At 38.6% G+C, this 25,468-nt stretch overlaps 1 long non-coding RNA gene across 1 annotated transcript in view; it reads right to left on the bottom strand.

Annotated features, from left to right (window-relative positions):
• Window positions 1–14,490: 14,490 nt before the first annotated feature.
• LOC113459972 (uncharacterized) overlaps window positions 14,491–25,468 on the bottom strand; it is a 93,743-nt gene continuing 82,765 nt past the window's right edge. The window contains exons 4-5 of the long non-coding RNA XR_003381575.2: window positions 17,077–17,285; window positions 14,491–16,207 (exon numbers count right to left, since the gene is read on the bottom strand). This is a non-coding gene — a long non-coding RNA (uncharacterized LOC113459972). The remainder of the gene's footprint in view (window positions 16,208–17,076; window positions 17,286–25,468) is intronic.

Below are 25,468 nucleotides of genomic sequence, written 5' to 3'. Positions count from 1 at the left end.
CAGGGAGCAAGGGATGACTATCCCAGCCACTTCAGCCAGGCAGAACAAAATTAGGCATAACAACCAAGTGAAAGCAAAGAGCTGACAGAAAACTTGCTAAATTCAAGTAGGTTTGAGCCGTTCCAAACGATGGTGGTACTAATACTTCTCCAGAAGAGAAAGGGTTGGAAGAGTTTGGAAGAAGTGGGGTGAAAATAGCTCAGGTATTAAATGTTTGCTTGTGCTTTGGGAACAAGAGTATATATTCCTTGGAAAAGCATGGAATCCTTGACAGCCTAGCTGTGCAGGGTAGAGTGTAAAACACACAGTGCAAGCTGGATAAATGTAGATTAAATAGTTTGTTTTGCCCAAAGGAGTTCAGTATCAGTCAGGGATGAGCAGAAGTCATCCTTCAACATACTGTTTCATCCAGCAGGAGATAGGTGCTTTTCTAGCAGGGAGACGAGTGAATTAGAGTTGTAAATTTTACTAAAGGGCAAATAAGAAGTGGAGTGAAACTTTAGAAATGAATTAACTTAAACATGCAAAATCAAACAATTAACAAAATTCATCATTGACTATTCATGAGTAGGCAGTTTTGCACAAAAATAAAGTTAAACAGACAAAAACTTTTAAAAAACACCTAGTGTTCTGTATTTTGGATTTTAAAAAAGTGCTGGATATTTTATACTAAAACATCTAGTATTTCAGTATCACCCTAATATTCTGACTGTTGCCATCTTCAGAAATACTACATTATTTGAGAAATAAGCTTAATCGAAAATGTTGATAGGCTTCCTTTCACTGATCTTTAAAAGAAGTGCATGAAAAAATTCAAAGCAACAATTCCCAGTTTTGATATGTACTGTAAAGTGCAGAAATTGATGCTGCACACTGCAGCAGTTCAAAATACCATAAAGATAAATAATTGAGGTACTACAGGAAAATTATTTGTCCAGATACTGCCTCATTGTGTTATAATACTATTTTAGCACCTGCATTAGTGTTACTGAAGTGCCTTTTCCATTTATCTTACCTCTGCACAGCCACAGTCTACATGTCTTTACACACAGATGATGGATATTCAAAAAAGAACAAGATAGTTGGCTGAATGCTAAATTGCATTTAACACTGTGACAAGAGTAGGGTCAGACATCTAACAGTCTGGCCTAGGGAGCCTTATTATAGCAAATTTATGAGAGCAGATGTTGCTCCAAGCCTTGCAAGACTGCGTGTTGCGTTTGGCACACTGGAGTTAAGCAGCTACATCTTCTTGCAGCTGCATAAAGTAGCAATTATATTGTTCTAACTACGTGCTAAAAATGTACCACTGAAACTAAGCATGATTAAGGGATCTGAGGCCTTGGACAAGTCCTAGATTTTAACACACTAGGTGAGTAGCAGGGTCTTAGAAATAACTTTTTTTTTTTTTTTTTTTCAAAAAAAGTATAGAAAATAGGTGTTTAATCACTGCTTTTAAACTCTTCTTTCTGAAAATAGTTGAGGCTGTTTTCCATCAACAATGTCAGATTTATTGTCTTAACCCAATACTTATAAAATGAATTACCAGCAAATGAAGAAGAATAAGAATAAACAAGAACTCTATAGATATAATTTATATCAAAAGGCATTTATTTACAGAAAAAATGTAGCGTGTAGAATTATTATTAGTTTTTCAACATTGACTGCACTTGTGATTTAAATTTTTAAAAGAATAAAATAATCATTTCAGTGGGTATAGAAGGCAAAATCCCATGCATAAGACTCAGTTAAAATAACACTCAAATCTAGGAAAAGCCTTGTTCCAAAATAAGTCTTCAGACTCCTCTTGAAGCAAAGTTTATAAAATGCCATAAATTCAGGTTTTCTTTGTGTTAACCTACCTTACCTTTGATTAAAAACAAGGTTGTAGCTAACAAGAGTCAGATGCTACTGGTTCATCAAGTGCAACTGCATCCTACTTCACCTTTGCTTCCATTTTCATCAGAAGCAGGGCCACTGATGTTAATGGGTTTAAAATGGTGGAGCTGAGCTATAAATACTTGTGTATTCGTTATTTCCCATTTCAATCAATACCATTTCAAACACCAGCTCATTGTTATCATAAAACAGATTATGACACTGTCTTTATCTTGAACCACAAATTTTTCTCACTTTTTCTCTTCCTAGTCTCTCCTTGAGCTCCTGGGGGATGGACATGGTGAGGGTGTGAGAGAGTGGCTGGTGGATACCCAGTTGCTGGCCACAATATAGAACAAAGAAATATATATATATATATATATATATATATATATATATGTAAGTACACACAAAGCATTTTACTAGATCTGGCGAAAAAGATTAAACATTTTGCAAGTGCTTTGACTGATTTATCTTAAATATATCTGTCTGCTGATGGTTACTAAATAACATCATAAGCAGATATAGAGACATCTAAGAGATACGGTTGAACTAATGAGGGTGTTCACAGCTGCTGTGAAAATCTGAGAGAAGCAGCTTGAACCTCCCAGTGCCAGGTCAGTCTCTTTGCTCATTCTGCCCTTGGACATGCAAAGTCCAAAAGGAAGAAGCAGAAACAAGACTGGTTTTGCAGCAGTCAGTGGAGTGCAGGCTGTCTATTGGAGACAGAAGCTGAAAATCGTGTTTGATCTGAGATACCTATGGTGTACAATTTCCCATCGTTTCTGTAGAGCGCAGAACTGCTTCAACTGCCCTGTTTGATTCCCTACCGAAAAGTGAGTGGGTAATTTCACACTTGCTCTTGGATATTAGGTTTATTATACAAAACTTTATCTTAGAGAACTGTTACAAATTTCAGAAGAAAAGGGATTTGTAACAGGGCTAGTAGCAGGCCTTTATTATAGAGGGGATAGGAGTTACCATCTGAGAATAGCAGATTGTTTTTCACAGCATAATTGGCATTGATTATCTTCTGTCCACGTGCACTGCTGCTAATCAGTAGAGATGCCCCAGAAAGTCAGTTTTATGTGGTGTCTTTGTACAGTACTGAAACATTTTTTGCCATAAGAGAAAGTTGATTATCAACACAATGAAATCAGACTGGTTACAAAAGTCAATCATGGAGATAGATGTGTGGTGTAGAAGTCAAGGAAAGTCAAGAATAATTAATTCACAAAACAAGACAGGCAAACTTCTAACTTAAAGAAAAAAACCAACCAACCAAACAAAAACCCCCACCAAACAAACAAACAAGCCCCAAAAACCCCCAAAAACCCAACCAAAAAAACACTCTGCCCCCCACCAAAAAACCCCAAACACAACAACAGAGAACCAAATCCAGCACCAAACTCACCTCAAATCCCCCAGAATTAAAGAAAAGAAAACTGGGAGCTCCTGAAGAGCAGGGTGCTATCAGGGGATGAAAAGGGCCCAGCAAGAGGAAGAGCAATTACTGCTCTTGTTTCTCTCTGGTGGCCACAGTGAGTTTTCAATACAGTTTTGAGAAGGCTTAGCTGTGCCATTGAGTGTGTTGATGCCGCTACTGCCAACCAGGCCCAACAGATGATTAAAGGGATGAGGAAAGGAAGCAATGTCATGCTTTCCAAGGAAGGAAAGGATCAGGACAGATGTAACTTACTCCAGTTCTTAACAACACATTCCTACAAATAGAAAGCAGTGCTGAAGCTATTACTGTCAGCACTCAGGCACACTGAGAAGCATTAAAAGTAATAAGCTACCTATCTGAACACGTAAAAATGAGGTAAAGCATGGTATAATGATTATCAGACATTTCAGCTATTCTGAAACAGGAATTCAGCTGTTCTGAAACAGGAATAATACGTATTCTGCAAACTATCCATCAAAGCTATCCTACCTTATTCAATGTGACAGATTAAATGGCTGATCTCAGTGCATGTAAAATTGCCAGGTATCCAGGAACTTAAGAAAACCCAGGCCAGTTTTCACAAAGAGTCTGGGCTTAATAGTAGTAAAAATTACTACCTTATTTTATTATGCCAAAATGCCAGAGTTTGCGTGGCTTAAAACATAAAAATGAGAAAAAGACTCTGTACAGAGAACCAGGCAAGGAATGGCAGATAGTGCAAGAGGTGTAACAAACTGAAGCAGTGATAAAGGGCTAAAAGAAACTCCCATGGCATCACAATATATAAGCATTGTGGGGATGGCATACCTGGGGAGAATGATGCAGTAATTTTGAGAAGTTAATGTTTAAAGCATAGCCATTTGGGGTGAGTTTATAGCTATTCATCATTTATAGGACAACCAGAATAGTATTTAAGCAGAAATGAAAGACAGATTAAGATTGAATGATGCAGGGTGGGTAAAACTTGCTCAATTAAAAAAAACAGTTAGTGTAATACAAAAGTGTCCTCAAGATGTCTTTGTGCTCTCCACAGCACCAAGTACTGCGTACAGACTCAACTTTTGTTTCCACATCAGGAGAACAGGCCATCTATTACAGAAAGGATACAGCTGGTGGGAAATTTAATTGGTAACATTTGGTATGATCTGCAAGAATCGGGCTGGATGATACTAATTTATGCTGCAATTCTATCATGCATGCTCCCCCTTAAAAATTAGTTTATTTGCATATAGTCAAGTATTCAATTGAAGGAAAAACATGGAACAAAATGTAAACAAAAGTAACACAACAATGGTTCATCTTGACCAAAAGGACTGCAACCTAAACAGTTTCCTGTGATATCACCCCAAAATGGATAAATTCCAAGGTCTGATAATAGGTGTAACACAGCCTTGGTGCCTTGCTCAGTGCCAAACTTTGGATCCCTTATGAGAAACAGTTGTGTACTACAAGCACTCAGAGCTTTACTGACATTTAGCTTAATGGAATTATTTTGCTTTCAATCAACTCAGGAATGTTCTGCTCTTAAATTAATTGCTAATTCCTAATGTAAACCTGCTATCCATATATACTGCTATTACTCCTTGATTTGAAAGTTCTTCTCTTTCTCCACCAAAATTGCCAGAAATTGGTGCAGATTTCTTTTTTTCAGTTAAAAAATGACATTAGGGTTTTTTTTTTTTAATACTCCTTGTGCTCTAAAAATCCCAATACTACAACAAATCAATGAATATAACCTGCTCATACCATCTAAGCTTTACCTGATTTAACTTCTTCTTATGCTTTGCCCTGCATTTCTTCATAATTTTGGATATTGGCCTTTGGCTATCAAAATTTCCATTTCCATTCTTGCAATAGAAGTTAATATGTATTAAGTATATTAAGTATACATATTAATACATATGTTATTAACACATATGTTAATATGTATTAAATGTCTTTCGCCCTCATATACTATATCAATACTTTTCTCTTTTTTTTTACTTTTTTTTTTAATTTGGAAAGGAGGGGAAAGAGAGAGATGAAAAGATAAACCTGCTATTTAGAGGGTTTTACATTTTTCTACGTTGTTTATATTTGTGTAACTACTTGTAAGAAAATATTAATTGAAGTTATATATCAGATTTGCCAGTTGACTTTCACTGCATCACCAACCTTATGTTTTCAAGAACAAGTCAGCACTTTAAGACAGATGATCCTCAAGTAATTAAGGCAAATGATATCCCAAGCCAGGGATTTAGAGTGCTTGGTCACCATATTAAGAGTATTATGGCTTTAAGACATTGAAAGTCCATCCATGTTACTTTTCCTGCCACAGCACAGCCTTTTGTCATGGTTTACAAGAACCATGATAAATTAATATTTTTGCACAAATGCTTTCAACCTGTAGTGGTAGTACAGCACAATAAAACACCAGTTTAAAAGATGTTTCTTTAAGCAGCAGGAGGTTTAGCATCACCCCTGTGTTCAATTTTGTTGCAATTTGTTACCATAGAACTGCTCTGGCATTTTAAAGAAATTCCTCACACAGATAATTTCTGGACCACTGTTTTTCACATCAATTTTAGCTGCATCCGTGGTTCACAAAATGGGTGATTTCCTTGAGATTGGGAAGAGGTACCTGCAAAATTACATAGCAGCCAAGCTAGGCTGGAGGTATTTTTACCTTAAAAACATGCATGTTGAATGCCTTCACAATCTGAAATCAATCTCTGGGATGTCTCCTTCTCTGTGTCACATTGCAGAATATGTTTCCTTTTGAAAAAGCCTTGAAATTGTTAGAAGACTTTCCACGTGTGACTTGCACTTCTGTGCCTGGGGTGCATGGAGGAGATCTTAAATTACATTTCTGGAAAATGAATTAACATAACTCCATGCTAAAAAATCCCAGTTCACAGTTCTGGTTTAAGTGGATAGCTTTCAAGAGAGAGGCATCTCTTTAAAGCACCATTTTCAGGTGCAACACCCTGCTTGCAGTTTTTGTAGAAAAATGTGAGTGAAACTGGGTGCTTTTACATTTCACTGATTAACTGCTATAGGAAAAAAAATAGTTTTCTATTAACAGCTTATTGGCTGGCAAGCCATTCTCTTTTTCCTAGCACTTGGGTTAATGACAGGTTAATCTTGTTAAGACAGATCTGACACACCTCTTTTTCAGGAAATCAGAAAACCAATAAAAGCCTAATCAGTTCACATGTGGCCACATAATGCCTCTCTACTACTTGCTGCTAATATGACTAGGCATTATTTTATCAGGTTAAACCAATATTTCCTGTAATCTTCAGCTGGAGTCAACAATGGGGAAAAGCAAACAAACAAACCAGAATGCAAACAGTCATGCTCATACTCCATAAAGTTACACTGAAAGGAGGAAGAATGGGCTAGGAGGGGATAAATTTTTGCGTGATCAATATGTGCATCCTAAAGCATGAAGACAGCATCAAGACATTTTTATCCCAGCCAGTTTAACTAAAAGCATTACTCATGCTGTTCCTTATAATTTAGACTTGTATTAACATACAGCTTTATTTAGTACTCTCTGACATTCTATTTGTTCTAGCACAACACAGAAATGTGGGGCAAGGTGAATTATAGGAGCCCTAACACCACGTTTTTTTCCAATTGTATATGCATTACCATTCTTATCCTTTTCCATAAAGAATGAAATCTGTAGTAAGAGAGGCCTGGTCTCTATTTAAGGCAAAGATATTTTCTTAGTTCACACATATACCCTTCCCCTGTCTTTAATCTTTCAAGATGTGTGTGTGGGTGGAGTTTTCAGCCATGTGAAATAAAAGTAGTTCTATCTTTTTGATGCTTGAGGGCATGTGAGAACAATCTAATTGAAGAAAAGTTAATTTTTTGTTCTGAATAAAAAAAGGTAACAAAGTGCAATGAGTAACTATCTCTAAAATGGAGCTGTTCTAACGGAAAAACAAATAGAATCAAACCTTCCCATAAACAATGTAACTGGTACCCTTGTCAAAAGCATGACCTGCAGAGGTTACTGACAAATCTAAGAAGCTTTAATCCTGAGTTGATCCAATCACCGTAATAAAATTACCATTACAGAAGATGAGCTCCATCATCATTTGTGAACTAAAAGATGAGTGGAAATATTTGTGGTTTAGCAAATGAATGCCTTTTTGCAAAGCACTTGCTGACACACCAAACGTGTTTCTGAATTTGGAATTTCACACAGCCTCTGTCAATGGGAGAAAAAAAAAATCCATATCTTGCTCTGAACTACCAACAGGTTTCAAAATGAAGATGTTAAAACATATAGCCAGTGTCTATAATTACAAGAAAACTTTTCACTGAGAAATGAGATACGGTAAAATTTAATCACCATGTTCACAATTTTAAGATCAGTATACAGGGTGAGAAAATTTTAGGAGAGAAAATTTTAAATAGACATCTAATTCTGTATGCTTGAGCATTAACATATTACCATGTTAATGCTTACCTGAACAACCACTATGATAAAAACAGCTAGAGCTAACCTTACGTTTGTGTTTAGACGTGCAGCAAATGTGAAACAATGGAAAGTTACATGAAAATAGGCATGTAATAACAGCAAAAGCAGCACACACCTATTTCTGGGGGACTTAGAGATTGTTCCAGGGAAGTTAGTATCCATTGAAGTGCTAAGGAATGTCATAATTTATGCATTAAAACCTAACCAAACCAGCCCAACATTAAATGTATTAATTCTTCCTATAAAGTCAAATACCACTTACCGAGTACAGAAGTTCCTGCAATTGTGCCAGAGGCTGCCCTTTGTTTGATCTGATTGTTTGGTGTTCCCTATGTGGTATTTAACAGAACAGATTTTTTTTTTAATTTTTATTTTTATTTGACTGTGTTTTCTCTTCCATGTGCCTCTGTCTGTCAAATGACAAAAGGAAAAACTTGTGTTTCAGTGACACTCTAGCTGGTGCACACAAATGATCCCTTGGGAAAAATCAGTGGTTCTTTAATTATTAAAACTACCTCAGAATTTGAAATGAGGTTTCTCATGTTCTTGGAAAAGAAAGCACAAAAGCAATTACTGTACACACTCCAAAAGCATTTTCAACCCAGGGTTGTTTTAGTTGTTTTTATTTTATTTTTAAAAGAATCCTTTAAAAATATACTGAGAAAAATTCCTTCTTCATGAAACTCACTGTTCAATGAAACTAAAGCAAGAATCAGTATGTGGGGCCATCTTACATCACTCCCTGCTTTGTGACAAATGCCCTTTGGAGGTTTGTCTTGCTGTGATCTCTCAGTGTTCAGTGCACAGAGCTTTAGTGCAGCAAGTGACTGCTGCCATGGTGGCCCAGCAGCTCAAGAGCTGCACAAACCCAGCTCAGCAGAGCCCAGGAGGCAGCCCTGGGGGACACCTGTGTGGCTCTCACCTGCACACCTCTCTCACAAGGTGTGTGCCAGCCACCAAGCAGGGCTCACAAAGAAACAACAAATATTTTACTTCAAAGTAGGTCTGGCAAATCACTTTTGACAGTATTTGCACAATCTTCAGTGTTTCTGAAAGTACATTTGAACCTGCTTGGTTACAAAAGAAACACTCTGAAGAGCTAAAGGTAAGGTGGAGAATGAGAGACTGCAATACTGCATCTCAGGAGTGTGGGATGATCCTCATGGTTCCAGAAGAAAAGACAATATGCTTATCATCCAGGTGATCAAGTTTTCTTTGAAGATGGAAAGTCTTTATCCTGACTACTACACCTTTTAGAACCCACTTTTTGCATGTGGTCCTTTTCCCCCTACTGTTCTCTGGGCAGAGAAATGACAGAACAGATCCCTCAAGTAAAATTAGTTTTGTGCCTGCTTTTGTGAGCATTCACATGCCCCTCAGAGAAGGGAAGAGGCCAGCTATGCTGAGACCTCCACCACTTCTGCTTGGTTAGACTACTTAAGAATTATCCTTCTTTGATTTTACAGAATAATTCATGAATAAGTGTAAAGTTTGACCTTTTCTAGTTCCCTGCTAACACTAAATGGGTTTCCAATGAGGTACACTATCCCTGTGAGACACAGCATGACTTTTCTGGGGACAAGTTTCTATTTTGCACTATGTTAAGCCAAAAGCTAACTGTGTTCATGGAGTATTTTCATTTTTATTCTGGCACTGTTTCATAAGTACTTGTTAGAAAGCATGAAACCAAACAAAGAAATACATTTGTTCCTGGAGCTCTGCTGCCTCCAGAACAAAGAGCAAGCTGTTTGTGGTCATAATGAAAAGCCCTCTAGGAAAAAGGTGCGTGAAATTTTGGCACTTCATTATATATGCCTGTCATTAAATGGTAAAGGCTTACTGAATGACTGTTCAAAAGGTTAGCTACTGACATTTTAAGTTAATGCTCAGATTCAGCATGCCCCCTGATGTAGCAGCACAAAGAAACAACTACAGAAATAAGCTGCAAAGCCCCCTTTCCAAATGCATAACTACCCTTACAAGCAGGTGGAAAAAAAAGGTCACTTCAGCTGTGAACACCCAAGGAGGTCTCAGAGATCATTCAGCCTGCTCTGGTAATATCAAATCACCTCTCCCTACTCTGTGCAGGGCAAACACACAAACTGCAGGTGTACAATTTCCTGGGTGTTACCACCTGAACTGTGTATTTTCTGTTTTTAGGAAACTTAGAAATGAAAATATGAAATGTCCCTTCATTTTTTCTTCTCAAATGTCTTGATGTGAGGTGTTAGGCAGGTTCTCCAGAAGACTGGAGGGTGAACAGAATGAAAATTTATCAAATAAAACTACTTATGAAAAACGGGAATAAAAATGTGTTTTAATATGAGCAGCTTGCATGGTAAATTTTCATAGATCACGGTAGTTCAACACTAAATTATAGCTCGCTTTGGGATTCCTAAGAGCTATTTTGCCTACGTTTTCAACACATAAAAAACACGTTATGTGCAGAAATTTTTTCTATAATATTCTTTGCACAAAGAATACTGGCTTTGTAAGAGTGGTCATTCAGCATAAAATTATATTTGGAGTTTCTTGATGGAATAAATGCATATATAAATTTTGTAAGTGTGAGGCCAAAATCCTACAGGTAAATCTGCGATCTGGTTCAGCCCAAGGGCCCTTCTCATCATTTAGTCTGCTCCCAGAAATGCTATAAAAGAATTCTAAAGGCAGAACAGAAACAAGGCAAGCCATATGTAACACTGCTGGAACAGCTTTCAGCTACTTTCAGCTGAAATTTTTTACATGAAATTTCTGTTCCTTTTTTAGAAAATAACTAAACTATGTTTATACATAAAAACCCCACAAATTCTCAAATATATGAATGCATTTATACTTCCTTTCTGGGAAAAAAAATTAGTACCACTTAAACCACCTGTAACAACGCCTATTTTCTCTTTTCTTTTTTTCTTTCCTAAGAATAAAGGTTAGCATTGCCTTTTGAAAAGTATATATTATGCATTACTTTTCTGCATTGTGCTATCACTACATTTTTGGAATTAATTTACTATTCTTTGTTAAGTGTCCTAATTTCAAGAAGCATGCAATAAAGAGCTTAACCCCTCTTCACCTGGAAATCCTCAAAAGATTTTGTAGTTTGAGAGAGAATTTGGAAAAAGGAACTCTGGTGAAAGCAATGGTGTTTTACTTGAAAAGACTTGTGGTATAAAGAGGTAGTATAAAGCCACCTTGATAAAATGCACACATTTGTCAAAATTCCTTTGGATCCATGCACAACTGAAGTGCTGTTCCTTATTCGTTTGTACAGTGAAAAAAACATTTATCTTAACTGCAAGGTATTACCATTAAGATAAAGGCAAATTCAAAGGACGGAGTTATATTTAGATTTTTCAAGAGCAATTGGCAAGGGATTTCAATCAAAGAAGGTACAATAGAATATGGAATAAAAAAGCTGTCCTAAAGGAATAAAAGAAAACCTTCATAGCAGGAAGCTTTCAGTTCAGCAGAGGTGGCTCCAATGCCTGTACCCTTTCTTCCCTCTGGAGAGGGAGTTCTGGGAGCTAGAGACTGCCCTCAGACTGAAAAGCCAATAGTTTATATAGTTTAGATAAATGTGAGATGTTCTAAGGGAAAAAAAAAAGTCAGGCAGTAACACAAGTGAATCAAATTAAATTTTAAAGTAAAGTTTCAGCATTTCTGTGGTAGCTAATGCATGGTGACTCATGAAACCTTTATTTGCCTCATTTATGGACCATCAGTACATTCATATATTCTACATGCTCTAAACTCTTAACTTTACCAAATCCTTGTCTCATAATTCTTCTGGGACAGCGAACAACTTGGCATAAATGAATCAGGATTAACTAAGAACTGAAAACATTGGGCTAAATAGAACATAGAGATTACACTACCGGGCAATTAAATACCAAGATATAGAAGATATGCACAACAAAAGCAAAGATACTCAATGCTGGAATAGAGAAGCTTCAGGAAAAAAAAAAAAGAAAACTAGATGAAGACAAGAGTAATCCCATTGGTTAACTTGGTGAGAAGCAACATTCCTAAAGGAAATTTTAGGGAAATAATGCTAAGAAGACATGTGCATTTGGCAAACTAAAGGAGAAATTCTGAAATAAATAATTTTACATGAGAGGTAGAGTCAATGTGCTTTCCTGTAGCTGGAGTGATTTCAGCTTTTCTATTAAAAACAGATTCGAAGATAATCCACACAACTACTGACCATCCTTATGTGACCGTGTTTCTGGCTGGCAACTTTTGCAAGACTTGAGATGTGACCAAGCATCTGATTCTTGGATAAACTGTGGTCAGAAATCCTTAGTCAACCAAACAGATATTGCCCAGAGTGCAGTGGTGAAATCCTAAACAGAACTAACTTCCCCAAACAAAGTGACTTTAATGGAAAATCTGATGAAGCAACAGGTAGATAGATGTCACAATGGAGACAAAAAGCACATGGGCTATGAATCTGAGGACAGGCAAAAAGGGATAATTTGAAAAATCAGAAATTGAAAAATAAGACGCAGTTAACAGTGGGGAAGAGAGAAGGCTCCATGCTGTAGAAGGAAAGCCTGATCTTCTGAAGCGATACATAATAGAGTGAATGGAGATGAGAAAGAAAATGAGTGTGAGAAGACATCAAACCATACCCTGCAGAACACCTGCAAGCATTGTGGAATGGCAGAATGCTGCACTCAGTAACTCCTACTTTACCTAAGAGCCGGAAAGAAAGCAAACATATGAGAAACGATGAGCAAAATCCACCTTCAGCTACCACACATGTTCAAGGAGACAAAGAACAAAGGAGTCCCAGCAATGAATAGGGCTCCTGGAAAGAGAGCACTTACCATTCTGGAAACCCCAGGGTGGAGAAGTCCCTCTTCCTGAAGGAAGCTCCAATGACTGTCTCTCTGTCACAGAGCAGGCTGTGGTGCTGAGACCTGTCAGGTTATCTCGGCTGTTTGAGGGGCCTGGAAAGGCCCGGAGTGGCCTTGGGACAGCCCGCGTATCGAAGGACGAGAAGAGGCTTCAGTTCTTCTTTCGGTTTTTATGTTTATTAATTGTTTATCTAAAAGATGTTCTTTCAGCCGAACAGAGATCTGCTCAGCAGTCAGCCATGAGCACACTGTGCCGTCCTCCGGACAGCCACCTATCTTTATACCCATTGTTACGTGTACAATATTTATCATTTTTCCCCAATACCATTTATTCTTATTGCTGGGTGCACTTTCAGTAATAACCAATCCAAAAGTGCCACCATGGCCAAAGAAGATGGAGGAGAAGAAGAAGAAGAAGGAGGACAGGACACACCCCAATTCCTCCATCTTACTTCTCTAAACCCCCCTGTACATAAATCCTAAACCCTGTGTCTCACCCTCTAATTAGCTAATCTTTTCGCCATTCACCCCGGTGAAGTCCTCTTATCTTCATACAGGTGTTGTCTCCCGTGTAGGGTCAAAGTCCTGCCACCAGACACTTCTGGCAACATTCCAGGACTCCCGGGCCCCCCAAGGGTGGTCTCGGTGGCCCGGCATCTCAGGACTCAGATCCTGAGATCCCACAGAGACCCAGGCTCTGGAGGTGCTCCCTGTGCAGCTGAAGAGCAGCTGGTGCCATGGCACAAACTGCAGCTCCAGCTGCTGCGCGGGGCAGAAGGCTTTGTGTGGCACTGCCCAGCCTGTGAGCACACAGCACAATGGACACAGGAGAACTGATTTCCTATCAATCAACAAAATCAGCTTAATATACACTTGTGGGGCTATAACGACAAATAAAACGTGAAACAATTTTCTGTCCTTTTATTGCTACCTAGCAAAGGGCAGAAATTACCTGAGGTGCTGTGCCTTCATCTCTGATCATTAGCAACAACTCTGTCAGTCCTCTTCTTGGAAAATAATGGAATAGTTTGAAAAAGAGCATAATGTGACAGAAAAATGGAATGAGGTAGTCTAAAAATAAACACGCCATGTAATTTTTAGAACTATGCAACCACTGCACATCTAGTCCATAAGGAAAATTTCAACTGTTAAGACAGCAATTAGACATCAAATATATTTAAGGAAAGTCTTATGATCTCTTTTTCTCTCAAGAAAAGACAGATTCAGAAATCAGGATTAAAAGAATGCTATTATGCATCACAAAATGATAATCTGACCAAGCAGTAATTTTCTGTTCCCTAAATATGGCAGAAACAAGCAGATGTCCTAGCTCACACTATTAGATGTTTGTTTCTGAGAACAAGAACATTGTCATCTCAAGAAGCACTAAACTGTATGGTTTTGTGGCACAAATTCATGTGAATAGCAAACATTTGCCCCTTGATCTAATGCAACAGTTCTTAATGCAAGATTTCTCCTTGGAAACCATATGCTGGGCTTAGGTTCAACATCCTGAAGGCCCTGGGATCTGAAACTATGAACATGAGAGAAAAAAACTGAGTGACTCAAATGTTTAAGTTCACTGTTAGGCTGGATCCAACAGGAGCCATAAATATTTGATATATATTTGCAGAGATGGAACAGAACCACTCCCAATTATTAGATCATGAGAATGAACTTATCTGAGGGAATTTGTCATCAGCTGTTCCTAGTCAAAAAATGCTATGTATTTTATTCCCAATAGCTACATTTAAACCTGTACGTGCAATAACAGAACAAATCATAAACACAAAAGGCCATTCAACATTTAGTTTCTACACATACTTTACTGAATGTAATTTATTATTGCAGCAATATGGAAGGCAGCTAGTGGAGGAACAACATCATCAAAAGGACTCAAGTGATGAATTGAAAGATTAGTTTCCTCCAAAACCATGGGGATTTTTTGCACAAGTCCTTAGAACCTCTACCTTTTACACTAGAGGAGTATGTTTGAACTCTCCATGGAAGACACAAATCAGGAGACAACCAGAGAGAAAATTAAAGCAGTTACAAATTATTGCAATGTTGTATAGCAGTTGTAAATTATTGTAATACAAAATAATCTAATGTCTAACCGTGTGCCCCATTTTTTCCTTTTTCCTTTCTTCTGAATGGTATGCTTAACTGCACTCTTCATGACTAATCATTTATTGGACCTTGTATTAATTTAACGTATCAAGATGAATGTAAGCAAACAGCTCTTGTTAAAAACAAAAGCAAACCTTCAGTGTAGCCCATCACAGAGGAGCCTGCTTTTCATATTCCCTGACCTACTGCCACATCGCACAATGGGTAACACTTGGGGTAGATGAAGTGCCGTGACTTGAAGGGTGAGAGATGATGGCCCATCCTGGAGTAGGAATGACTGAAACCTGCTGTCAGCTTCTCATTAAAAAGTCAGGAACTAGGACGATAAACCCTTCAAGGAGAGAAAATATGGCACCATAGAAATGACATTACACATAAAAAGCGAAATGAAGTAGTTCCAAAGTGTTTCCAAGAGCAATATCCCAAACAGGAATCACAATACTAATGAAGACGCCACATGTGAGGGAAGGGGACAAAGATTATGAGACTGGGACACCCTGGGATGAAGTAGTCAATCATATGTAACTCACACCCTCTGTTCCAGAAAGTTCCCTGTTCCCCACCTTTCCATTGGCTCTCTCCCTAAAGAACACCCTCTCCCCGTTTCCTTAGTGGTGTATCCCAGTCACCCCACTATACCTCTGTACCCCCTTCCTAGCGGTCGAAGTGCACCCCCGGTCCCGCCTACCCCTTACCCCTTATAAACCCCGTTCCCGCCCGGGCTCGGGGTTCCGCACCCCGACTCCGGTACCTTTCAGCTGCGGTGTACCCCGCTTTCCTTTCCCGCCTGCGCCCTCAGACTCCCCGACATTAAAAGCATGTTGGAACAACGCTGGAATCTCCGCGCCCTGCCTTGTACTTGGTCGTGCCGACATTTCGTCATCCGACACTGTGTGTGATGGCGGCGGGACGCACCGAGGAGGGGTCCACCCGCACCCCCCCAGGTTCGGGGCTCCCGGCAGCAGCCAGGACCCCGAAAACCCGCAGACAGACATGATTTCGTAGCTGGTGCAGGGTAGCCGTGGTGCCCAGTACATAGTGTATTGCCGTGCTAGCAGCAGTATTGAGTTAGCAAGGCCTCAGGAGCCGTTTTCCAAGTTTACTTTGTCTAAGCTTTTCTTGAGCTGCCTGCAATTTCCTAGCTTAACTAGAATAGAAATTTTCGAAACGACCGTGTGGTTATGCTTAATTTGCTTTATCTTTGCTTATCTTTCTATGGTACAATAGTTTTATGCAGATACTCTCTGTAAAGGACATGGCATGAGAGCACCTTGGCAAGTGGAGCACAGGAGATGGTCTGGAGAAGTGCAGGCATGGGATGGACACAGGTGGGTCAGTTTCACACGGGAGCACCTGCGCTATCCACAAGTCACCAATGGTCAGCTCGAGAAATGCAGACTGAGAGCTGAGCAACGCCTCCTGCAGCGGTACAAAGAGAATGGAGAAAAAACTTGCGGTTTGTGTGAAATAGACCATGGATAGGAAGTGCAGCTGCACCATGAGCTACTCAGTAAAGAGCAAGCAGGGTGCATGACACGTTAGAAAACACAGAAATATTACTCAAAAGACTCCCAACATGAGACAGGAGAAATGAAAAAGATCATACTCTTCGTGGCTAAAAATCTGAGCTGCATGATCCCCTCATTTCTGAAAGCTTCATCACCCAAGGGGCCCAGGAGGGCTGTGCATAATACCAGAAGTAGCAGATACTAGGAAGCATGAATATAGCTGCTCTGTGGTACTATACTTTTTCTTTTAAAGTACTTATTTTTTTCCATGATGACTTCAGTGGACTAACAAACACTCTTTACTTAGATAGTTAATTTTCCCATTTGGATTTAATTTAAATTCTTGGCATTACACATAACATGCATCTTCTTCTGCCCGTAAAACAATTTGAGCATAATGATATGTGGGTATGATTTTGCTTACAGAGGCCATTGTTTGACAGGATTTTGCATAGTTAATATGTGTTACTCAAAATAATAATAATTTCCTTCCATCACCCATCCAAATTTAAAACCAAAACTGCTCAATCATGTGATTTATTTTTCCTGGTATAATTTTTTAAAGTTCATTGATATCTAGTAGTAGTTTAAATGCTTACACTCTTTTTGTTCCTACTTGGTCAAAACTGAATAAATCTGTTGTTGTATAGTGTTTTTGTGTGACTTAAATAGTAATAAAGGAAGGAGAATATTTTCTAAACGTTGCTTCTTACGTGAGAGAAATCAATATGTTTCTAATTATCAGTCCAACATCTTAAAGCAATTTGAGAAATGCCTTACCAGTAAGTCTGCTGTCATATTGCAGTTCACACTGCTGGCTTTCATTTCCACTCCACTGAATTCCCACACTCTCAGTGTCACAAAAGTCACAGAAATGCACAAAGGATTGTGCTACTGTTGTGGAAGCAGCAGCTCGACGGCTCCAGCTAACTTCCTGTTCCACTGGTTTTGCTTCAGAAGGTGATCAATAGCATTTGAATTCAAGGGCCCTGGGAAAATCAGACAGATACTAAATTTTAGGACTTGTAATTCATTATTCAAGTCATTGTGTTTTTCTGAATCTGAAAATGAGTACTTTGCATGCTGCTTAGAGATTGAGCAGTGTGAGGTTCTGATCTAAGGCAAATTTTGGTGAGTCCTGTTCATTTAATGTTTATCAATAGCTTTTCTGTGTACAGTGTCCGGTTTTCGGCTGTTTGGAGGGCCTGGAAGGGCCCGGAGTGGCCTTGGGGCAGCCCGCGTATCAAAGGACGAGAAGAGGCTTCAGTTCTTCTTTCGGTCTCTATGTTTATTAATTGTTTATCTAAAAGATTTTCTTTCGGCCCGACAGAGGTCTGCTCAGCAGCCAGCCATGAGCACACTGTCCTGCCCTCCGGACAGTCACCTATCTTTATACCCATAGTTACGTGTACAATATTTATCATTTTTCCCCAATACCTTTTATTCTTATTGTCCGGTGCACTTTCAGTAATGACCAATCCCAAAGTGCCACCATCACCACAGAAGATGGAGGAGAAGAAGAAGAAGAAGAAGAAGGACAGGACACGCCCCAATTCCTCCATCTTACTTCTCTAAACCCCCCTGTACAGAAATCTTAAACCCTGTGTCTCACCCTCTAATTAACTAATCCCTTCACCATTCACCCCGGTGAAGTCCTCCTATCCTCATACAGGTGTCGTCTCCTGTGTAGGATCAAAGTCCAGCCACCAGACACTTCTGGCAACATTCCAGGACTCCCGAGCCCCCCAAGGGTGGTCTCGGTGACTCGGCACCTCAGTCCTGAGGTGCTGAGATCCCACAGTACAGCAGAGACTTTCTGCCACTGACACAGGCTGAGCATTTAAGTGCAAGTACAAGTCAAATATTCAGTTCTTCTGCAACAATTTTTCAATCTTCGGTGTATGAAAATACATATATTTCATGGACAAAGAAAATAATTTTATATTTTTGACTCTACACTGAACAGAGAAACATATATAACGTAGACATTTAAAATTTCATACACTATCTTTGTCTTTTTTCATGTAAAGGCCATTTATATTCGCTCGTACTGTTATTACAGTAGTCTTCACGAAAACAGACAAACAAGAAAATACTGTATTTCAGAAACATTGAGGGAAAAGAATGCCCACCCTGTTACAGAACGTTCTCCTTGAAGGCACCTCTTATTAAACTTTTGGCTTGAAACATTTGTCTCCTCACTTTTTCAGAATGACTTGTGCAGCACTTGTTTAACAGAGTTATGAGAAACTGAGACATAGAAATAGTTCCCTACTATAAAGTTAGTGGGTCAAGCTGACCCATCTGTAAAATAAACACTTCCATGGGATGGCTGGAAGCTGTGAGAAAAAAAATTAAACTTGAGCTAAGCTGGCAAGGCCTCTGCTCACAGTGTGTTGCTGATATGAAGAGTCCTGCCTTGCATGCCCCTGGTACACAAGGAAGAGTGAGACAACTTTAAAGGGAGCACACTTCTGTAAGATGATGCTTGTAAGAAGAGTTTAGAATGAGGATTAATGTTAGATTTAGATGGGTAGACTAAGATTAAATATTTTGCCTCCATTCTTCTTTTCTTGAAGTAATGAGTCCTGGTATACAGTGATGCTCTGAACTGCTGCAGTCCTTTGTGCGTCCTCAGAACTGACCAAACAAAAACTGACAAAAATGAAATCAGCAAATCAGCCTTTACAAAATATTAACACAATTTTTAGGCAGAAATGAAAAAATGAAAGAAGAGGGCATTAAGAAATAAAATATATGTGGAAGAATCAAATGAGGGAATGGTAGTGTATTCTTGAGGTGCTGGAAAGAGCAGAAGCAAGGTGTTTTATGGCTTTTTAGGGGTTCTACCTGGAGAAATTCTAACTCTGTTTCACTTTTTATAGTTCCAGTTACGTTGGCTCACCACTATGAGCAACAATGGGGACTTCTGCTGCCTGGTTTCATTAATACTGAGTTGCCTCTGAGGCTTTCACAGACCATTTGTCACTTAAAAACTAAACGTTCCAGAATGAAGCTACCATATTTGCATTCAAGAAACCCCCAAACCAAACCCAAAAACCAGCCAGTTATCCTCTGCATGAGCAACATGTCTGACGAAGTGAAGGGAGACAACCACATCCTAATTTATCAGCATCAGACTCCGATTTATTGATCCAGCTTACACACTTTTATAGTAGTGTTAATTAAGCTCATACATATTGCAAAACCTGAGCTCATCATTGGTTACAGATTACACACCAACCCCTCCTTTACTGTCAATACCTGTGGTTTCTTGTTGAGGCTAATACTTGTTTTTCTCATCCTGTTGTTGACTTGTTATTTACCATTCTCAAGGCCTCCATGTTTTCTACCATGCCTTTCTCATCACTTACTCAAGGACGTGGTGTTTATTGTTGTTAAGGGAAAAGCCTGAGAACTTGCTGCTTACAGCTGCCTTTTACTTTTTAACCAGCTGTATGTGATCATGGCCTCTCTATAAGCCATGTCTGATCAAAACTCTGCAACACATGCCTGAGTAGTTTTCAGAGTTTATGGTTGAAAAATGTACATATTTTATCCAAATTTTATCCATATCAAGAAGCACACCTGGACAAGAGGCTAACTGAAGCAAGTAGCTGCCAGGACACAGGCCTGTGTGACATTGTGCTGCCCTGCAAGAGCTTTCTTCCAGAGGCCAAAGAAGCATCAGAGTTGTCTTTTTATTCAATTAACTACCTACTTAAGGGTTGCAGCAAGATTGATTATCTCATTTCTGCTAAGTCCTCTGAAAGTCCTTAAATGCACAGGAAGTGTCACTTCATCATCAAACTCCACTAGGTAAGTTGTGATCTCCTGCATATCTATAATTTGAAGACATGCTTTAAGGTCCTAGTGCAAAATAGAAGTGGAGATGTAGAGATAGTAGAGCACTTTCCAGAGATGTGTTGTTATTTCTTTTCAGAATGAAAGACATTCCCACCTGTCTAAACCCCAAGACACAAATGTAAGCAAAAGAAGATACTTTAGCATCAATTTGTAAAATACATTTCCTAAAAAATCTCCAATGCCATGGGAGCTTTCAAACTACATTTTAAGGAAATAATTTTTCTTGAAGCTAAAGATATTCCAGTCTCCTATGATGAAAAACAGAGGCAGATCAGGCAAGGTTTCTGAATGCAGATGCATTTAAATTCTGGGAAAACTTTACTGAGGCACTCAAATTTTTGAGGAGTTCTTATCAATTTAATGGGCGTGTCAGTATAAAAAACAATTAATAATAATGGAGTACTAAATTATGTAAATGCTTCATATATTTAATTTTAGAGCTTAAAACCTACATATTTTAACTCCAGAATATTTATAAACTTATCCATGGGCACTTAGGTTTGGAAAATAAATTGTTTAGAATCTCAAGATCACAGGAAACAATGGGAGATTTACTGTAAAAAAATACAGAGCCGAGTAAACTTCCAGAAAGTATTTCTCATCCTTTCATTGTCTCCAACAGAATGTGTCTCAGAAGAATGAGACAATTTTGTTTTGGTGAAGCGTGTGGAGCACACAGTACAGGAAGTCTTGATAAGTGTACATGGCATACACAAGTATAATTTGTTTTCTTACTCTGGGTTTGAAGTTCATTGAGAACTGCTGAAAATTCTGCCCTGGTCCCAAGTGAATAGAGTTGAGTGCCAAGTTACCTGGGTGTCCAGACAGTTCTGCCAGTTTGTATTTTGCACAAAAAGTCCACAGCTTTGCTGCACAGCATGATAGGTAAAGACAGGCAGGAAAAAATAATGACAGCACACCCTGTGTGACTGTTTGCCCTGCAATTATCACCCTTGCTCCTTGTGACAGCAGAACTGGTAGTTCATTGCCCCAGTTCAGCCCCTCTCCTCTTAAAATATCCTTGGGTGTTGCACATCTAACCAGGTTAGCTATGGGCCCCTGTGCATCTTTTGAAGCAGGGACTTCTGCTTGATTTTATGCTTTACCAAAGCCAAATTGCGTTTCAGGTGATTCATACAACTCAGTAACTGTCCTCAGTATTCTAAATCTCATAAGCAGCAAGCAAACAAGCCATAATGCTGCAGAGGTATTGGCAGCCTCAAAAGACGAGTAGCAACTTCTCCTCCCCACACGACTGTTCCTGAGATCCCAGCATATGCTCAGGTGATGTCTGGGCTCTCAGACACTGAGGGTCAGAGCTGTGGGGAAGTCACCAGAAGTGGGTTCTGATGCACTAGCATGAAGTAAGCAGGTATCCCACTTGAGCTTTTATGATTTATACATTGGAGTACTGGAAGTATTTCATTCCTTCACCCCATTTTTTCCCAGCTGCTGTTGAAGCCATGGCAATGACTTTTTTTTTTTTCTCTCTTTTTTTTTTTTTTTTTTTTTTTTTTTTACCTCCAAAGTCAAACAAACAGGAGAAAATGGACAAGAGGAAAAAGGTAGTAGAAAGGTAGAAAAAGGTAGACTGGAGAAACAGACTGGGGCTGTGTTTAGTTAGTGGAATCAGAAATAGGAAGACTAAAGCCTATTTTTAGAGACTACTTGTGTAATAATAGCAATTGAGAGCTTTTAGCCACACAAATCTGTGAAACAACAACATCAGTGATATTTCAGGAAGGAACTGGGTGAAAAGCTTTTCATAGAGGTTTTGGGGATTTCTGTCAAACCTGATCTATTAGATACTACTTTTAAGTATTGCAACAACACCTCTGTGCCCAAGGTGGAAGAGGGAGGGAAAAGGGAAACCTAAGCTGAAATAGAAAACAGCAACTCTTCTGAGGAAGCCAAAAGCTCCTTCCCAAAAGAACACTCTTGATGGTAGGGAAGGATGAGGAAAATAGATTTGTCAAGAAGCAGAGCTGGGTGATGAAAAAGGCCCAAACTATGAGAAAAATACTATCTGAAAGAGAACAAATTTCCTTTTTAAGAGTGACAAACTCAGGCTTTTATTGAAAAAATATCACAACCTTAAAACCAGCTGATTATATCAGTCACCAGCGTAGACCTGAGGACTTAAGACCCTTAACAAAATATAGTAGCATGTTTTATTTATAAGAAAGCCGTACTAAGATTGTTCATTGCTTTCACTCCTGAATTGTTATGAGAAAGCTCAGGATTTAAATCATACTGCATAAATTTGTAATACACACTGGAATTAAGAAATACTACAAAAAACAGATTACCACCTTTAAAACATGGCTGTTGCTTGGACAAACCAAGGGTTTTGGATAATTTACAAGCATACATAGGCAGATTTTATTTAAAATTTACATATTTCTCTATTTGCTTTTCGTTTTTCTTTCTTTGCTATTGTAACAGAAATGGCTTGATTTCATTGATACCTAAGCATCATATGGGCAGGGAGGATGTGCTTTCACTCATTCTTGCCTTTACTTTTTCCTGTCTTGATTGAGGGTACAGGTGGGCTGCCCTTTAAGGGTGACTCAGCTTCAACATCACCCGGCAGCCAGCTGCCTCCCCATTTAGGTTTGTACTTGCTTCTTATCCCAGTCCTTCTGTTTCTTAAATTAAAGACAGCTTAGGTCAAAAATAAACTGGCTGACCAGACAATGACCCTTCTTAGATCCCAGTTTAGCTTTTGAATTGCTAATATCCTTCTACACCAGATGTGCCTCTTATGAGGTGTTCGGGCATTTACTGGTCTTTGCCCCTACATATATTCCCAGACAAGGTGACAGCTGCGCAGCAAGTACATCAGTTATCTGTTTACTACTTATGCTCAGCATGCAAAAATTATCCAGAAATTGCCATGGGTACTATTTTTGACTTACATTCTCTCCCTGTGTTCCCCTTCTACTTCACCAAGTGTATTTATTGAATTAGCAATGACATCCAGAGAGAAAAAACCAAACAACATGAAAAACAAGAACCGAAGAAACCCTGCTCATCTGGGCCCAGTGGTCAGACTTGTTTGTGGCTGTGCCCTCCCAGTGTTCCATCTGCATCCATTGCCAGAATGACTCTGAGGGGCTGCATTGCCAGTAAAAGTCTGTGTATCAGGAGTTGCTCACAGTACATCCAAAAGCACACCCACCATATTTATTACAGGAGCTCCAAACCCAAGGAAAACCAGCTGGAACTCAAAGCACTCGGAGCAGTGAATGAAACAAAAACATGAAAATGTATAGCAAATGAGAGAAAGGAAGAGCTTTTGGAGCGTGAGGAAGTAACAAAGATATTTCCTGTGGTTTTACCCAGCAAAAAAAATCCCAACTTGAAACAGCATTATCAGAGGTAACAACTTTGTAGGCAGATTGACTTGGAAGAAAACGAGAACCAGTTAGTTCTTTTTTAGCTCTCCTACAAATTATTTTATCCTGGCATAATTTTAGATACCCCAAATTTCAGATATTACCAATGTTGGTAAATGTCTTGTCACCAAATAAAAATTGCTGTTTCCTGGGAAAGCACATGTAAGTTTTTAAGCAAGGTCTAATGATTAAAAAACTCCGAAATATAAACCTTGCTAGGATTGTGATTTATTTTTGGGTTGTAATTTTTCATGCATTCTGATCCCACTGATGTTGTTACAATTTAAATATCTGCCCAAACTGTTTTCTACATTTATTCCATATATTTGATAGCACTTATTTGACTTCCATAATTTTCTAGATTGTGAAAAATGAACAGGCTGTTCTTTATAATTTTTTTTAAAATGCTTTACATATTTCCTGTTTAATAGCAATTGCCATGCTGTGTTTGGAAAGAATTTGTTCATTGACATTGAATATCTGTCATTGTGTGAGAGAAAATAATAACAAAGGCAAGAAATTACTAATTACTAATTAAAATTAGTAATCTACCCTTATTACTAAAATTACTAATCTACCCTTTCTGATAGCAAGAAAAAACAGAGGCATCTGAATACTGGTAACTGATACAGAGAATATGAATCACCATAGAATTCCCACTGCAATCTTGATGAAAAATCCAAGCACTTGGCTGAAAGGGAAGATAAATAGAGTTTTCACAGATAAATGAGATAGCTTTGGATTTCAGTTGTTCCTGCAGAGAACACAAAGGCACAACTCTGCTGAGGAGGAGATAAAAGGGCTTAGCATACCTACAGAATACTGGTGTCCTCATGTGGTATTCCCAAGGATATCTGAGATCTATTCTGAAGATGACCTGGCCAAGAAAGACAATCGAGGCTTTCTATTTCCTTCATGCTTTCCAAAAGAATACACTAAATGAACAAAAATATTCCTAACATTAGGAATTACGAGCCAAGCTCATAATCATAAAAATAATTTTTTTAACAGGATGTTGTGGAGAAGCAAGTACAAGCTCCACCCAGAAACCAGTACAGGGATATACCAGTACTGGAATCAGACAGCAGAATATTCCTCTCCAAACCCCCAGCTTTATAAACTACCAGCAGCCTTGCCTGTTACATACTGCTGTCCTGAGTGGCTTAGCTGCACTGCAGGGCTCCAGAACCCACTTTGACATAGTTTTAAATTAATCTCCCAGAGACAGAAGATAATTTTTCCCCCACACGTCTAACAAATTGAACCAGAATGTGAGACTTTACCTTCTTTATGCATTACAGTTATCCCAGAACATTTTTTCTCTGTCCCTTAAATGGAAGAACCAATCTTTTCATATTTTGCATTCTGTCCTTGTTTCTCTTCAAGTTCCTGACACATTTTTTCTATGTTTTCCTGTACAGATACTAGCTGAGCAGGCTATTTTTTTCAGGGGAAGAATGAGGAAAATAAATCTAATTTTGCATCAAGTAAAACAGAGCAAGTTACATTCTCCTGTAAAAGAGAATACAGTCTGGATCTCATGTTGGTTACAAAGCTACCCCTTATTCAGAAAGCTGACTTGGTTCTTCTTAATGTTTGTACACTGGAAACTAAATCAAAATAAGTTTAAAGGCTGCCAAGCCTTTGCTCCCACCTTTTCATAGAGATGGAGCTGAAAGTAACAGCAGGATACATTGACGTTGGCCTCTTGAAGGAATTTTCTCTCCACAAAGAAAAAAAAAAAAGCAAAAGCAGTCCTTTGAGATGAGAAGATGAGAAAAAAATTGAAAAAATAAAGCCAATGAATTTGACAAGTAAATATAAAATAAACTGTAAAACACAGGTAGAGATGGCAGAGTCCTTCCAAATATTGAAAAAGTATGAGAAAATAATTTAGAAAGTAATTT

Source organism: Zonotrichia albicollis, chromosome 2 (assembly GCF_047830755.1).
Source record: "Zonotrichia albicollis isolate bZonAlb1 chromosome 2, bZonAlb1.hap1, whole genome shotgun sequence".
Taxonomy (NCBI): Eukaryota; Metazoa; Chordata; class Aves; order Passeriformes; family Passerellidae; genus Zonotrichia; species Zonotrichia albicollis.
This window is presented reverse-complemented; position numbering and strand designations above follow the sequence as displayed.